This window comes from Mus musculus, chromosome 4 (genome assembly GCF_000001635.26).
Source record: "Mus musculus strain C57BL/6J chromosome 4, GRCm38.p6 C57BL/6J".
NCBI lineage: Eukaryota > Metazoa > Chordata > Mammalia > Rodentia > Muridae > Mus > Mus musculus.
Window position 1 is genome coordinate 46,473,680 of NC_000070.6, and position 15,451 is coordinate 46,489,130.

Sequence of the window (15,451 nt, forward strand, 5' to 3'; positions counted from 1 at the left end):
GTTAGGAGAACTTGGAGAGGGCCAGTGTTGGGTTCCCAGCACCCATGTGATTGCTCACAACTGTCCCATGACTGCAGACACTAGGTACACAAGTGCATACAAGACCGCATACACAAAATCTTTTAGAAACAGAATAGGGAGGGCCTGAGACAAGGAAGGGCCATAGCAAATAGGTGAGAGGTGGTAGGGTGGGGTTGATAAGAACCTAAGATTTGACCAGGGACTTGGAATAGAGGGGTTGGCAGGTGGTGCTGGGGACCAGGTTGGATCCTTGCTACATGTTGGTCAAGGCTTTCCTGCATTTACTGTGGTATTTGGCCGCTTATGGCCATTCAGATTTTAGAGTCATCCTTAAGCCAGGACTTGGTTTCTGTCTTGATTTTCCTTTAAAACCAGGTCTACCAGAAGCCTCTTGATGTGATTGTAACATGAATGGGATTTAAGGCGCAGCTACCCTTTGCTGAAGAAAGTCATGAAGTTCTAGGAAGGAAGTGTTATGGGGAAACCATCATGGAGTGGCTTTTCTTCCAGCAGCTAGGAAATAGAAAGTCTGTGCTGGTTGGGAGCTGTGATGGCTAGCAGACCTGGCTTGTTGCAGTGGGCCCCTGGAGATCTAACTAACCATGGGCGTGCTTGAGTAAAATGCCAGCAGAGGTGAGGGGATAACTGAGACCTGTTGGAAGGACTTAGGTAAAAGGTCTGCCGTATACAAACCCTGTGTTCCTACCATGGCTGAACTGCTACAGGAATCCAGCCGCAGGGGTGATGTGTAGGAACTACAATCTTCCAGAGGATGGTGTAGATGCCGGAAACCCACATAATGATGACTCTTCAGGCTTGTACAATGAACAGCCGTCTGTCAGCCCTACACTCAGGCTTTGGGTACGATGGAACCTTCTTCGGTATTCCTTCCTGTTGAGGTGTACCACCCTAGCATCACAAGGGCTGTACAACCCGACCAAACACTGCCCTTTTCTGTGACCTTCAGCTTTCACACAGCCCTGTCAGGTTGTGCTGACATCAATTTTAATGAGGCTGATGATACTGCTGTGGTGAAGGTTTGGAAAGGAGTCAAGTTACCAGCCTGCTTCAAGGCTGCCAAGGAGTTGCAGGAAAACCAACATTGCAGTAAGCACAAAAGTCCTTCCCAGATCTGATGAAGGGATGGGAAGGCTGGGGGTTGTTTTCCCATAGAGGAAGGGGCTTGAAGACTGGGCGTATGTGTGAGCACTGTCCTCCAGTCTGGAGAAGCAAGGTCTCAGTGCCAGCGTGCTGAGTGTCGGACCCCTCAAACCACTTCCTCTTGAGCTAATAGATATTCCAGAGCTGTCCAGGACCCAGTGCAGACCATTCTGGATTCTGCCTGTCCAGCAGCGGGGGGATTTCTAGTGCCCTTCCCGCTCATCCAGAAGAGCAGCTAAGAGTTTCGGTTAGTGGGGGATATCACCTAAGCTTGAGTCTCACTGGGGAGAAAGGCAGGTCAGAAGTGGGTGGCCAGAAGACAAGACCAGACAAGGGCTGTGCTCTCCCCCAGCCTCCACCCCTCCTCCACACTAACCTACCCGCACCTCCTCCTCACTGACCCAGGGTGAAAGAGAATTTAGCATCACCAGTTAAGTTCATTGTGCTTATCTGTTGGGATTCTGGGCATAAATTAGCATGAACCGGATATTCTTTAACAGGTTGGCGAACAGGAGAAGGTGACTGGATCCTTGAGAATAATCTTAGCCTACCACTTCCCTGTAAACAATTAGTGAATCCCATTTGAGGTGCTGAAACAGACTTTCAAGGTAGCCACCTGGCCAGCTGATCGAAGATTCCAACTCAGCGCTCCATAATCCAAATTTGTTGCTTGGGCTCCTGGCTTCTGGGTCAATTCTTTTTGTTTTGTTTTGGAGGCTGGGTTTCTCTCTGTAGCCCTGGCTGTCCTGAAACGTACTTTGTAGAGCAGGCTGGTCTTGAACTCAGAGATCTCCTGCCTCTGCCTCCTGAGTGCTGAGATCACAGGTGTGTGCTGTCATGCCTGGCTCTGACTCAGTTCTGATGAGAAAGTTCTAGGGCTTTTTGTAATTAATGAATGAGGATGGATTTATGTTGCCCACGCTTTCAGATTTTGGCTCGTAATCTTTACTCTGTTGACACAGGGCCCTGGTGAACCTTAAGTGAAGGCCAGGGGAACTGTGTGGTGAAGGCTCCTCGCCTCACGAGGGGCTAAGAACTCAACGTTCACACTAGCTAGCAAGGCCTTGCTTCCAAAAGGTAAGGACTGGGAGAACAGGTGAAGGCTGTGGCGCTGGAGCCATGGGCCACTCAGGATGTGATTCAGTAGAAATACTGCTTGGACTGCCACCCTTCCTTGAGGTGGCCTGCAGAGGTGCCTTGGTGAACTCTGTTCTTCATCTGTAAAGTGGGGCTGTCCTTGGTGAGCCAGTGTGTTGACATGGCTATATACCTAAGGGGCACTGTGGAGAAGGGCTGGGGACAGTTCTTCCAAAGGACTTTTATTGGTAACAGACTTAGTGAGCATTCAGCCAAGCTTTGGGCATGTTCAGCCCTTAGTTTGTTGTTTTTTTTGTTTTTTGAGGCAGGGTTTCTCTGGGTAACCCTGGCTGACTGGGAACTCACTTTGTAGACCAGGCTGGCCTGGAACTCAGAAATCCACCTGCCTCTGCCTCCCAAGTGCTGTCCGTGGCATGCTATGGTTTACAGAGCTCTTTCAGACGGATTATCTGTTGTATGGAGATAGTGTGGGATTCTCACCTTCCAGATGAGGGAATTTAAAGCTCACGGAGACCTCTGTAGGGTCCCAGCACAGAACAAGGGCAAAGGCTCTGTCTACCTTGTGCCATTTCCAGGGAGAAACCAGTGTGTGTGTATGTCTGTATGTCTCTGAGTCTGTGTCTGTGTCAGTCTCTGTGTCAGTGTCCTGACACGGAGCGCCACCACACATGCTCCTGGCCTCCCTTTCCAGCCATTCCTTCTGCCACCTGCTTCCTCAGATCCTGGGGGTGGGGGTGGGGGTGGGGGTGTGGGGGGGGATCTGTTCGTTCCTAGGCACTTCACTTTAATTCATGCCTCCTCTGCAGTCTAGACACTTCCTCCATCAGCACAGGGACTCCCCCTCCACCCCTACCACACAGAGCAAAGGTATTAGCTCCACAAGATTCTTCAGGAAGCTTCTACAAGCCCCCCATCCAGCTGGGCGGTGGTGACGCACACCTTTAATCCCAGCACTTGGGAGGCAGAGGCAGGTCAGTCCAGGACAGTCAGGGCTATACGGAGAAACCCTGTCTCAAAAAACAAACAAACAAACAAACCAACCAACCAAGCCCCCTATCCTACCTATGCCCCAATGGTACCACCTCGGGTTCTCCCAGTCTTGCTCTCTTCCTTGTCTGATGGTTGAACACCACGGGCCATGTCTGCCTGTTGCTGGGTCTAGGATGCTGGCATGCACTTGCCTCTGGTCAAATGCAGTGGATTCCTGAGCCACCTTAGCAGACACCCTGTCTCGAAAAACAACAACAAAAACAAAAAGCAAAAAACAAAAATTCCTCCCTTTTAGAAGGATAGCAGCTATTTTGGATTAAGACCTACCCTAATGATCTTATATTAACTGATTTATTTTTATTTTATTTTATTTTTGTTACAGTGATCCTATTTCCAAATTGAGTTGCTTCCTGAGGTGCTGGGGTTAGGATTTCCATATGAGAATGTGAAGGTGACAGACATTAACCCAAAAACAAAACAAATGATTTTGAAAACAGCTCTCTCACATCTCCAGGTCAGGTGCTTGGAACACAATGTGGAAAGAAAAAAATGTTACCACTCTTTAGGGTAAAAGCTTGGACTCTGTCACCCCCACAGGTGAGGCACAACTCAGCCTTCCACCTCTGCTATAACCAAGGAGAAGAGTAAAAATAAGAGAGCGGTCCATTGGCCACACTGGGAAGAGAATAGATAACAGGATGTGTGACCCCAGGTTCCTCATCAGGGTCCTCACATGGGATTTGGATATAAGCAGTGGGCAAGAGATATACATGCTTAAGTAGTCTTGATTGAGATGTGGTATTTTGGGCTGAAGAGATGGCTCAGCGGTTAAGAGCACTGACTGCTCTTCCAGAGGGCCTGAGTTCAATTCCCAGCAACCACATGGTGGCTCACAACCATCTGTACTGGGATCCAGCGCCCTCTTCTGGTGTGTCTGAAGACAGGTACAGTGTGCATATATACATAAAATAATTCTTTAAAAAAAGGGGGGGGTATGGTATTTGACCTATTATCTTTGCTGTAGTCTGTCTTTGCAAGGTGGTCTGATCAATTTTTTTTCAAAGCATTATTTTATTTTATTTTATGTATGGTTTAGAGCTTTATTGTAGAAAGGCAGGGGGAAGGAGGAGGTAGAAAGAGGGGAGAAGGGAGATAGAGAAGGAGGGCTAGAGATGAGAGTAAGAAAGGTGAGAGCTTAGAGAGCACATTCTTTTATTTTAATGATTGTTTATTTTATGTATATGAGTGGTTCTATCTGTATGCATACCTGCATGCCAGAAGAGGGCATCAGACCTCATTATAGGCCACCATGTGGTTCCTGGGAATTGAACTCTGGACCTCTGAAAGAACAGTCAGTACTCTTAACCACCGAGCCATCTCTCCAGTCCCGTCTGATCAATTTTTAATGTGTTAACTTTGGAGGGTTCAGCCTTCATGGATAATTGTCCTCATGGTAGGGAACGGTCTGTCCATGAAGTGTTGTTTTTCTTGAAATACAATGTGACTCAAGAAGAAAGATTAAAGTATGTCTTGGGCTGAGAATGAAGCTCAGTTGGTAGAATGCTAGCCTAGCATGTCCAGGAAAAAAAAAACAAAAACAAAAACCTGGTCCGGTGGTACATGCTTGTAATCTCAGCACAGGGGAGGCAGAGGCAGGAGAGTCAGAAGTTCAAGACCAGCCTGCGCTACAGGAGATGCTATCTCAGCAACAAAAAAGGCACCTGTGTCACAAGTCTCAGATTGTTTTCTTCTGCCCTGACTCCAATGAACTGTGGTTCTCCAATCCCTTCTTGAGCCCCTGATGTGGCTCACAGGACTCTCGGAAACTTTCCTCAGGCTGACCATCTGCTGTGAAGGGTGTTGAAAGGAACAGGCAAGAAGATGCAGATGGTGAGATGTGGGTAGCTTACTCCCTACGGGCTGTGTGTCTCTCTCTCTCACACACACACACACAGGTCCTCAGATGGTGTGATGGTTTGAATAGGTATGGCCCTCATAGACTCATGTGTTTGAGTACTTGGCCCATGGGAAATGGCATTATTGGGAGGTGTGGGCTTGGAAGAAGTATGTCACTGTGAGGGCCTAGCTCCACCCAGTGTGGAATCCAGCCCCCTTCTGGTGCCTATGGATCAAGATGTAGAATTCTCAGCTCCTTCTCCAGCACCATGCCTGCCTGGATGCTGCCATGAACCTCTGAAACTGTGAGCCAGCCCCAGTTAAATGCTGTCCTTTGTAAGAGTTGCTTTGATCAAGGTGTCTTCACATCAGTGAAACCACACTAAGACACCTGACTAGACAGTCTTCCACTGAGCTACATCCTTATGCACTGCGTATTCATTGTGTGTGTGTGTGTGTGTGTGTGTGTGTGTGTGTATAAATGTCAGGTGGCTTCCTGAGTTGCTCTCAACTATTTTGTCTTTTACTAAATCAGGGACACATCGGTTCAGATGGGGTGGCTAGCTGATGAACCCCAGGATTCCCCACCAGTCTCTGGGTTGCTATTACTCAGACTCTTTATGTGATCTATACAGATTTTACTCGTGGGTACTGGGGAGCCAAGCTCAGAGGCCTTCCTGCTTGGTGGCAAGCACTTTGCTGACTGGGCCATCTCCACAGCCCCTTACCTCGCACTTTATACAAAGGTTTATTCAAGAATTGGATGTGTGTGCTCAGACCTGCACTGAGGATTTTATGCAGGAGAATTTCTTAAAGTATAATGCTAGCCTTGGCTACATAGTGAGTTTGAAGCTAGCCTGGACCACAGTAAGACTTTGAAAAACAAAACAAAACAAAACAAAAAAAACCACAAACCAGGTACATGTGGTGATGGCTGTAATGCTGGCGCTCAAAAGATACAAGTGGGGACTTTATACATCTGAGGCCATCCTGGACTACATAAGACCCTGTGTCAAGGGCTGGTGAGATGGCTCAGTGAGTAAGAGCACCGACTGCTCTTTGGAAGGTCCGGAGTTCGAATCCCAGCAACCACATGGTGGCTCACAATCATCTGTAATGAGATCTGATGCCCTCTTCTGGAGTGTCTGAAGACAGCTACAGTGTACTTACATATAATAAATAAATAAATAAATAAATAAATAAATTTTCATTTGTTTTTCAAGACAGAGTTTCTCTATAGCCCTGGCTGTCCTGGAACTTACTCCATAGACCAGGCTGGCCATGTACTCAGATATCCACCTCTGACTTTCAGGTTCTGGGGTTAAAGGTGTGTATCACCACCACCCACCTTTAAAAACCATTTAAGTCTAATGGGACTAACCTAAACCTAACCCTAACCCTAACCCTAAACCTAAAAATCTCAGAAAGGGCTGTAGTGGCCACACATTGAATCCCATCACTTTGGAAAGAAGAAGCAGTTAGATCTCTGTGAGTTTGAAGCCAGCCTGGGATACAGAGAGAACTTGTATTAAAACAAAACAAACAAACAAACAGCCTATAACTGTGAGGTGGCCCAGTGGTTAAAGATACTTGCCCTATCCCTGACCACTGGAGTTCAATCCCTGGGCCCCACAAGATGAAAAGAGAGAATTGTTCCTGCAAGTTGTCTTCTGATCCCAACACAAGTGCCTGGCAGAGGTGAACTTTTATTTTATTTTAGTTTAGTTTAGTTTAGTTTAGTTTAGTTTAGTTTAGTTTTTTGAGACAGGGTTTCTCTGTATAGCCCTGGCTGTCCTGGAACTCACTTTGTAGACCAGGCTGGCCTCAACCTCAGAAATCTACCAGCCTCTGCCTCCCGAGTGCTGGGATGAAAGGCATGTGCCACCATGCCCAGCCAGTGGTGCACTTATACATAAACACACATATATGCACACAAACTAAGTTAAAATGTAATTTAAGAAGGGAGGGTGTGGAGAGATGGCTCAGTGGTTATTAGCACTGGCTGCTCTTCCAGAGAACCTGGGTTCAATGCCCAGCACCCACATGGCAGATAACAGCTGTCTGTAAGTCCAGTTCTAACGGATCTGACGCCCTCACACAGACATACAGCCAAAACACTGATCGATGCACATGAAATAAAGATAAATAATTAAAACAACAGCGATAAAAACCCAAACAAAAAACCAATTGGGAAAAACCTTTAGCATCTAGATCCAGGAAAGAACTACAGGACGCAGCCCTAAGGCATGATCCCTAAAGGGAAGAATTAATAACCTGTACTTCATTAAAATTCAAAGCCGAAGAAACAGTTGTAGCTACAAACTGGGAGAAAACACCTACAACCTACACAGCTGACTAAAGGACTAGAATTTAAACACACAAAATGAAAACTCAGCAAAAAAAAAAAAAAAAAAAAAAAAAATCACTAGCATTAGGAAATGGCAGGTGGAGGGAGGGTTCAGTGCCTATTCTGCTAAAGGACCAGAGTCCAGGTCCCAGCACCCACATAGGTAGCTCACAGCCACCTGTAATTCCAGCTCCAGAAGACCCCAGGCCCTTCTGGTTTCCTCTGGCACCTGCATGTGCATCCATTATAGATACAGATAAACACACATGCATGTAAAGACATTTTTTTTTGAACCTTGAGAAAGAATATGGGGGAAAGTCATGAAAAGATTTCACTGACAAGGAAATGCCAAGGGCAAATGAATACACGAAGAGATATTCAATATCATTAGCCGTTTGAGAGATGCGGTGGGCATCTCCTGTGTGTGGAAGGAAGGCTGCTCACCTGTCAGGTGGGCAGCCCTAAAGCAGTGATGGAGAACACAGACTGTATGCTGCAGGGAAAGATGTGAAGTGGGTTAGCCACCCTGGAAAGCATATTTGCAGCTCCTCAGGCAACTACCAGGGGACCCAGAGATTGTACTCCTGGGCAGGATTTCAGAGGATGTAACCGATCTGCACATTTAAGGCACATGTCTGAAGCAGCTTTTTCATAGCAGCCCCAAGTGGAAACAGCCAAATGTTCAGCAGGGTGAACAGTCAGTGTCTTAGTTAGTTAGGTGAACAGTCAGTGTCTTAGTTAGTTAGGTGAACAGTCAGTGTCTTAGTTAGTTAGGTGAACAGTCAGTGTCTTAGTTAGGTGAACAGTCAGTGTCTTAGTTAGTTAGGTGAACAGTCAGTGTCTTAGTTAGTTAGGTGAACAGTCAGTGTCTTAGTTAGTTAGGTGAACAGTCAGTGTCTTAGTTAGTTAGGTGAACAGTCAGTGTCTTAGTTAGTTAGGTGAACAGTCAGTGTCTTAGTTAGTTAGGTGAACAGTCAGTGTCTTAGTTAGTTAGGTGAACAGTCAGTGTCTTAGTTAGTTAGGTGAACAGTCAGTGTCTTAGTTAGTTAGGTGAACAGTCAGTGTCTTAGTTAGTTAGGTGAACAGTCAGTGTCTTAGTTAGTTAGGTGAACAGTCAGTCAGTGTCTTAGTTAGTTAGGTGAACAGTCAGTGTCTTAGTTAGTTAGGTGAACAGTCAGTGTCTTAGTTAGTTAGGTGAACAGTCAGTCAGTGTCTTAGTTAGTTAGGTGAACAGTCAGTGTCTTAGTTAGTTATTGCTGTGAAGAGACACTATGACCAAGCCAGCCCCCCCCCCCTTTTTTTTTTTTTTTTTTTTTAAAGATTTATTTATTTATTATATGTAAGTACACTGTAGCTGTCTTCAGACACTCCAGAAGAGGGAGTCAGATCTTGTTACGGATGGTTGTGAGCCACCATGTGGTTGCTGGGATTTGAACTCTGGACCTTCGGAAGAGCAGTCGGGTGCTCTAACCCACTGAGCCATCTCACCAGCCCCCCTTTTTTAAATGAAACCTCTAAGTTTCTTAGGCTTCTTGTCTTTTTTTTTCTTTTAAGATCTATCTATCTATCTATCTATCTATCTATCTATCTATCTATCTATCTATCTAATGTATTTGAGTACACTGTCACTGTCTTCAGACACACCAGAAGAGGGCATCAGATGGTTGTGAGCCACCATGTGGTTGCTGGGTATTGAACTTGGGACCTCTGAAAGAGCAGTCAGTGCCCTTAATCTCTGAGCCATCTCTCCAGCCCCCAAGACAACTCTTATAAAGGCAAGCATCTAACTGGGGCTGGCGTACAGTTTCAGAGGTTCAGCTCATTATCATTATGGCAGGAAGCATGGCAGCGTACAGGCAGACATGTTCCTGGAGAAGGACCTGAGAGTTCTACATCTTCATCCGAAGGCAGCCAGACGGAGAGTGACTCTCTCAGGCAGCCAGGAGGGCACTCTTCCATACTGGGTAATGCTTGAGCACAGGACCTCAAAGCCCACCCCTACAGTGAGTGACACACTTCCTCCAACAAGGCCACACCTATCCCCACTAGGACACACCTCCTCTTAATAGCTTCATGGGGGCCAAACCTATTCAGACCACCACAGTTAGGTAAGCTGTGCTGAGCACAAGCCACGGAATATTACTCGGCCAGCCATCAGAAAGCACACACTGGGTGCCTGCAACTGCCTGAATGAATGAAACCCCAAGAATAATGCTGAGTGAAAAAAGGTCATTCCAAACTACAGTGTGGTAACCACACCTACAATCCCACCAATCAGAAAGCAGAGGCAGGAGGATTGATTATGTATAAGTTTGAAGCCAAACTAGTGTACATAGGAAGTTCCAAGCTAGCCTGGATGACATAGCCAGACCTTGATTTAGAAAAAAAAAAAAAAAAAAAAAAAAAGCCATCCCCAAAGAAGCTGCTATAGAATAGGATTCCATTAATATAATATTACTGGCCAGGCACTGGTGGTGCACACTAATTCCAGCACTACGGGAGGCAGATCTTTGACCAGCCTGTTCTATAGAGCAAGTTCTAGGACAGCCAGAGCTATAAAGAAAAACCCTGGCCAGACAGTGGTGACACCTTTCTTTAATCCCAGCACTTGGGAGGCAGAGGCAGACGGATCTCTGAGTTCGAGGCCAGCCTGGTCTAGAGTGAGTTCCAGGACAGCCAGGGCTACACAGAGAAACAAAACAAGAAACCTTGCCATGAAAACCCACAAAAAGTGGGATCAGGCTGTTGGGGTGCCTTCTAAGTGTTTCTACAGTCCTGCCCTCTGGTGGCTCCATCCTCAACAGGAGGAAATTCCCAGCTCCAGGGACCTGACTCAGCCCTGCCTGACATCAGGGTGTTTTTCAGGCTTCTAAGCAGGCACTCTCTCCTGGAGCTACACCCTGACTGCCACACCTCCATCTCCATCGTCAGACAGAGCCTGTGCCTCCTTCCTGTTTCAGGGCCCTGTATCTTAGCAGTGTCCTGCACAAAGAAGCCAAGGCAGGAAGGGATGATTATCACCAAGAAGGAATTTGAGGTGGGAAGGTGGAATCTGGGCCTAAATGTTTACTCTTCAGAGCTTCCTGAGACCAGCAGACACCATCTTTTACTTCTGTGTGCATGTGTGTGCATGTGTGCATGTGTGCGTGTGTATGTGTTCCACTACATTTCATTAGGATTGCTTGCAGGAGAATTTATTTACTGGGGGTTTATTTACTCGAGCAAGTAATGTATTCTCTCGCCCTCTATTTAAACCCTAAGCCTCATGTTAGCTCCTGATGTATGTGTCACTAGGTTTATTATTATTTACTTTATGTGTATGGCTGTTTTGGTTTCATATATGTCTGTTCACCTTGTGCATGCCTGGTGCCCACAGAGCCAGAAGAGAACATTGGATCCCCTAGAGATGGATGGGTGTGAGCCACCATCTGATACGGTGATATCAGAATTTACCCCAGGTCCTCTGAAAAAGCAGCCAGTGCTTCTAACCACTGAGCTATCTCTGGAGCATCTCACATGTTTGTTCCATTGGAGTACTGAGGAGAGTGGCCAGGTTGACCTTGCCACGGCTGCCAGGACCAGCCTCATTACATACTGAAATCTTTGGTGGCAAGTTTGCTGTCATTTGTTGGCTTCTCAAGCAGACTAAGTGTGTGTTTTTCATTGCCTTCTGTATAATTTGCGGTCAGGCACTTATGTGTGAATGTAGTCTACTTGCACTGCAAACGCCTTTCATTCTATTGCAGTTTATAGGAAAGGACCACAGCTCTTTCCTGCCCATACTGTTCCCTGGCACAGAGCAGCCACTCTGGAACCCTGAGTTTCTGGGTGTAGGTGTGACGTACCTTCAGGAAACAAAAGTAGGCAAAGTTGTCAAAGGTCAAATCGTACAAGCAGGGGATACCCATAGTTGAGTTAGAGTTTTTGTGTCATTCCAGGGTAGAATGGGGACCTGTTTGCCCAGAAACAGCTGAGAAACTAGCTTTATGCTACCAGGAGATGCCCAACCAAACCAAAGGAAGCAGAAAGTAGGCATTTGTATGACTGGTAATGATGCTTATATATAGGACTCAGAACACTGGGAGATCACTCTGGCCACTTGACATCAGGGCAGGTCTTTGGCAGCTCGGGTGGGGACTTATGAGTGGTTTAAGAATGCACTTCTTCCTCAGATGAACTTGCCAGAAAACTGACTTCAGTAATAGCCACACCAGTCATATTCTCCCAAGATGCTGGATGAGGTTAGGAGAGAAAACGGAGGTGGTGAATTCATCTTCAGACTTCCAGAACATAGCACCCAACTTTCCAGGCTGTGCTCTCGAGTTCTGATACTACAGGGCACATGAAGACCCACCCCTCCCCTCACTCCTCCCTAACCCTGGCTCCAGAACACAGTTCTAAATCATGGCTCCACATGACATAAAGCAGAGAAGGTGCTGTGTCTTCTGTGCTCTGCATAGGGCTTTGTCCTGGTGTCCCAGATGGTCCCTGACTCCAAGTACCTCAGGACCTCAGGGGGCATCAAAGAGGGACAGCTAATTAAAAGGCAAGGTGCAGAGAAGACAGTTCCCTGAGAGAAAGGGTTGAGAGGAAGTGACTAACGCCCTGAAGAGCAGGCAGAGATAGCTGAGCATGCGTGCTGGGGGAGGGGCGTGTGGTGCGAACCCAACCAGGAAGCAGGCTGGGCTGTGGCCTGGAGGTGACAGAACATGATCCTTAGGGAACTCAAAATAGTTCAGGGTGGCTGGACATGCTGGGGCAACACGCGAGGCGGGAGCCATCAGCTGGAGGAAGCTTTGCCAAAGCCAAGTTCAAGAGAAACTTGGCACAGCAAGGGTAGCCCCTGGGCCTCAGAGGTCTAATGTGGGAAGTGTCAGGGTTCTCCAGTTTCCTCAAGAGCATGCTCTCCCTCGCCCTCCTCAGCCAGGCACAGGAAAAGGTCCTGTTCTGAAAACTCTTCCCACACACTCTCACCTGTTCGGATAGATTAAACATCGATTTATCAGCCAACCAGAAAGAAGCCACAGGAAGCACCAGAAACTACCACTGAAATGCAAGATCACGAGTCGGGTGAATTGCCTCCTCGAGGTGTTCAGTGCTGGAACACTTGCCCAGCATGGCAGGGTGCTGGGCCTCACCCGTAGAAAAACAGGGGAGCAGACAAGCCAAACCCTTTACTGTTTACTGGGGGGGGGGGGGGGGGGTTGAGACAGGGTCTTTTGTAGGGATGTGTTTTCATTGTAGGCTTTTCTCCTCTCCTTCCTCCTCCTCTTTTTCTTCTTTTTTGGTTTTTCAAGACAGAGCTTCTCTGTCAGGTCCAGGTTGCCCTGGAACTCACTCTGTAGACCAGGCTGGCCTTAAACTGAGAGATTCACCTGCCTCTGCCTCCCAAGTGCTGGGATTAAAGATGTGCACATCCACCAATCAGCTTCTTCCTTTTATTGAGGCAAGGTCTCTCTTTATGTAGCTCTGGCCTGCAACTATGTAGACCGGACTGGCTTAGAACTCACAGGGATCTGTCTGCTTCTGCCTCCTAAATTCTAGGATTAGAGGCCTATGCTACCACCTCCAGCTTAATTTTTTTTTATTTGGTCACAGATTATGTAACATTACAATGATTTTTATTTCTCTTTTTCTTCTTTTTTCTTAAATCTCATTCTTTCTTCAGTTAGACACAGTGGCACATGGTAGTGAGCCCAGCACTTAAGGCGGATCCAGGAGCTCATGGCCACGTTCAGCTGTATGGCAGTCTGGGCTACATGAGGCCCTTTCTCAGTACAAGAACAAACCCACGGGCTGGCGAGATGGCTCAGTGGGTAAGAGCACTGACTGCTCTTCCGAAGGTCCTGAGTTCAAATCCCAGCAACCACATGGTGGCTCACAACCATCTGTAATGAGATCTGGCGCCCTCTTCTGGTGTGTCTGAAGACAGCTACAGTGTACTTACATATAATAAATAAAAAAATCTTAAAAAAAAAAAAAGAACAAACCCACAACAATAAAGAAACGCTAGAATAACTGCTCCCCTGGCTGACGTGGAACTCACCGTGTGGCTGCAATGTCGACAAGTGCTGTGGTTATAGGCTGGAGCCACCATGCTTGGCCGACATTGTTTTCTTTAGCCAAAAGGGACTGAGTTTCTTTAGTGCCATATTTCCTATTCTCAGTGATCAGTGTTGCTCTGCCAACTAAAGTTGAGGCAGTAGGTCTCTGCCAGCTGCTACAGCACACCAATGTCCTGTCCAGCCATGAGTCCGGCTTTTAGTTCCTTCTTGCTCACTCTGCAGCAATGGGCCTTCCATGTTGACTTGCCCTCTCTGGGACACTCGCCAGTTCTCTGTGGGTGTTGTCTGCTCTCTGCTTCCTCTGCTATGACCGCCCCACCCCCTATCTGTCCTGCTTTCTCCATCTCCTCAGCCTTTCTTCCTGGGGATGGCTTCCAGAGCTCCCTCCCTCTCAGTCAGGTTCAGATGTGTTTCTTCCTGTCTTGTGGGTACTTTGAACTACATGTTTATTCCAATGTGTTCAAACCCTCTATTCTGGCCGGGCGGTGGTGGCACCCGCCTTTAATCCCAGCACTTGGGAGGTAGAGGCAGGTGGATTTCTGAGTTCGAGGCCAGCCTGGTCTACAAAGTGAGTTCCAGGACAGCCAGGGCTACACAGAGAAACCCTGTCTTGAAAACACCACACAAAAACAAAACAAAACAAAACAAAACAAAACAAAACAACCTCTGTCCTGGCTGTCTTCCGTTCTTCAGTTCTGTGTAGTCAAACAGGAAATCGATCTAACTCTGAAATCCAAGGAGTGTGCTGTAGGAGACCCGGGCTGGGAGACACTCCAGGGCCGCAGTCTGAGCCCCGCTCTAGAGTTCAGGATGACTTTGGCCAAATTAGTGAAACTCCCTGAGGCTAATGCCTCTCATATAGTAGAAACAGCTATGGCTGTCTAAAATGTACTGCACTGTGGACTGGAGGCATGCATGGTTCAGCGATAAGGCTCATTGGCTGCTCTTCCAGAGGACCTGGGCTCAGTTCTCAGCATCCACTTGGTGGCTCACAATCGTCTGTACTCCAATTCCAGGGACTATGATTCCCTCTTCTCAGTTCTTCAGGTACCAGGCACACATGTGGTGCACAAAACAAACCATATACATAAAAACAAATTAAACAAATTAAATACCATACCAATTTTTGCAATCAAAGATTTCTTTTTTTGTTGTTTTTGCTTTTGTTTTTTTCGAGACAGGGTTTCTCTGTATAGCCCTGGCTGTCCTGGAACTCACTTTGTAGACCAGGCTGGCCTCGAACTCAGAAATCTGCCTGCCTCTGCCTCTCGAGTGCTGGGATTAAAGGCGTGTGCCACTATGCCCGGCTTCAAAGATTTCTATATACTGTCTTACAATTCTATATGATACTTCTGTTTCAGGGAAGAATGTAAACAATGCTTGAGAAGACCAGAGAGTCATAACTGTCTTAATGTTAGCCACAAATACCATTTTAGTGCTTCTCAAGTTGCATCTCACAAGGTTACTAAGATTCCCCACCACCACCCATTTCCTTCACTCTCTTGGAAAGTGAGGTGGCTCCAGAGATGCCTTGGATGGGGTATAACCTGATATGGCAAAACCAGGAGCCACTAGGGTTTCCTGAGGCATTTGGTGTCTGCCCTTTCCCTCTAACGTGATTTTTCATGAGATTTCTAGAAAACTGCAGACTACAGTTAGTTGTTAGCGGCTGCGTGGAAATTCCTGTTAGTCTGTTGACAAAAGACATCACGCAGATTCTTGGGTGAGCGCTCCTCTCTGTCTTATGCTCGCAAGATTTCCTCGTCTTTCTGTTCTGTCTCAGAATCCGCAACCATGGGATTCGAACTCTAGAACACCTACTTTCCTGACTGCTTCATGGGCTGCACTCTCTCCTTGTTCTTCTATCTAGCCA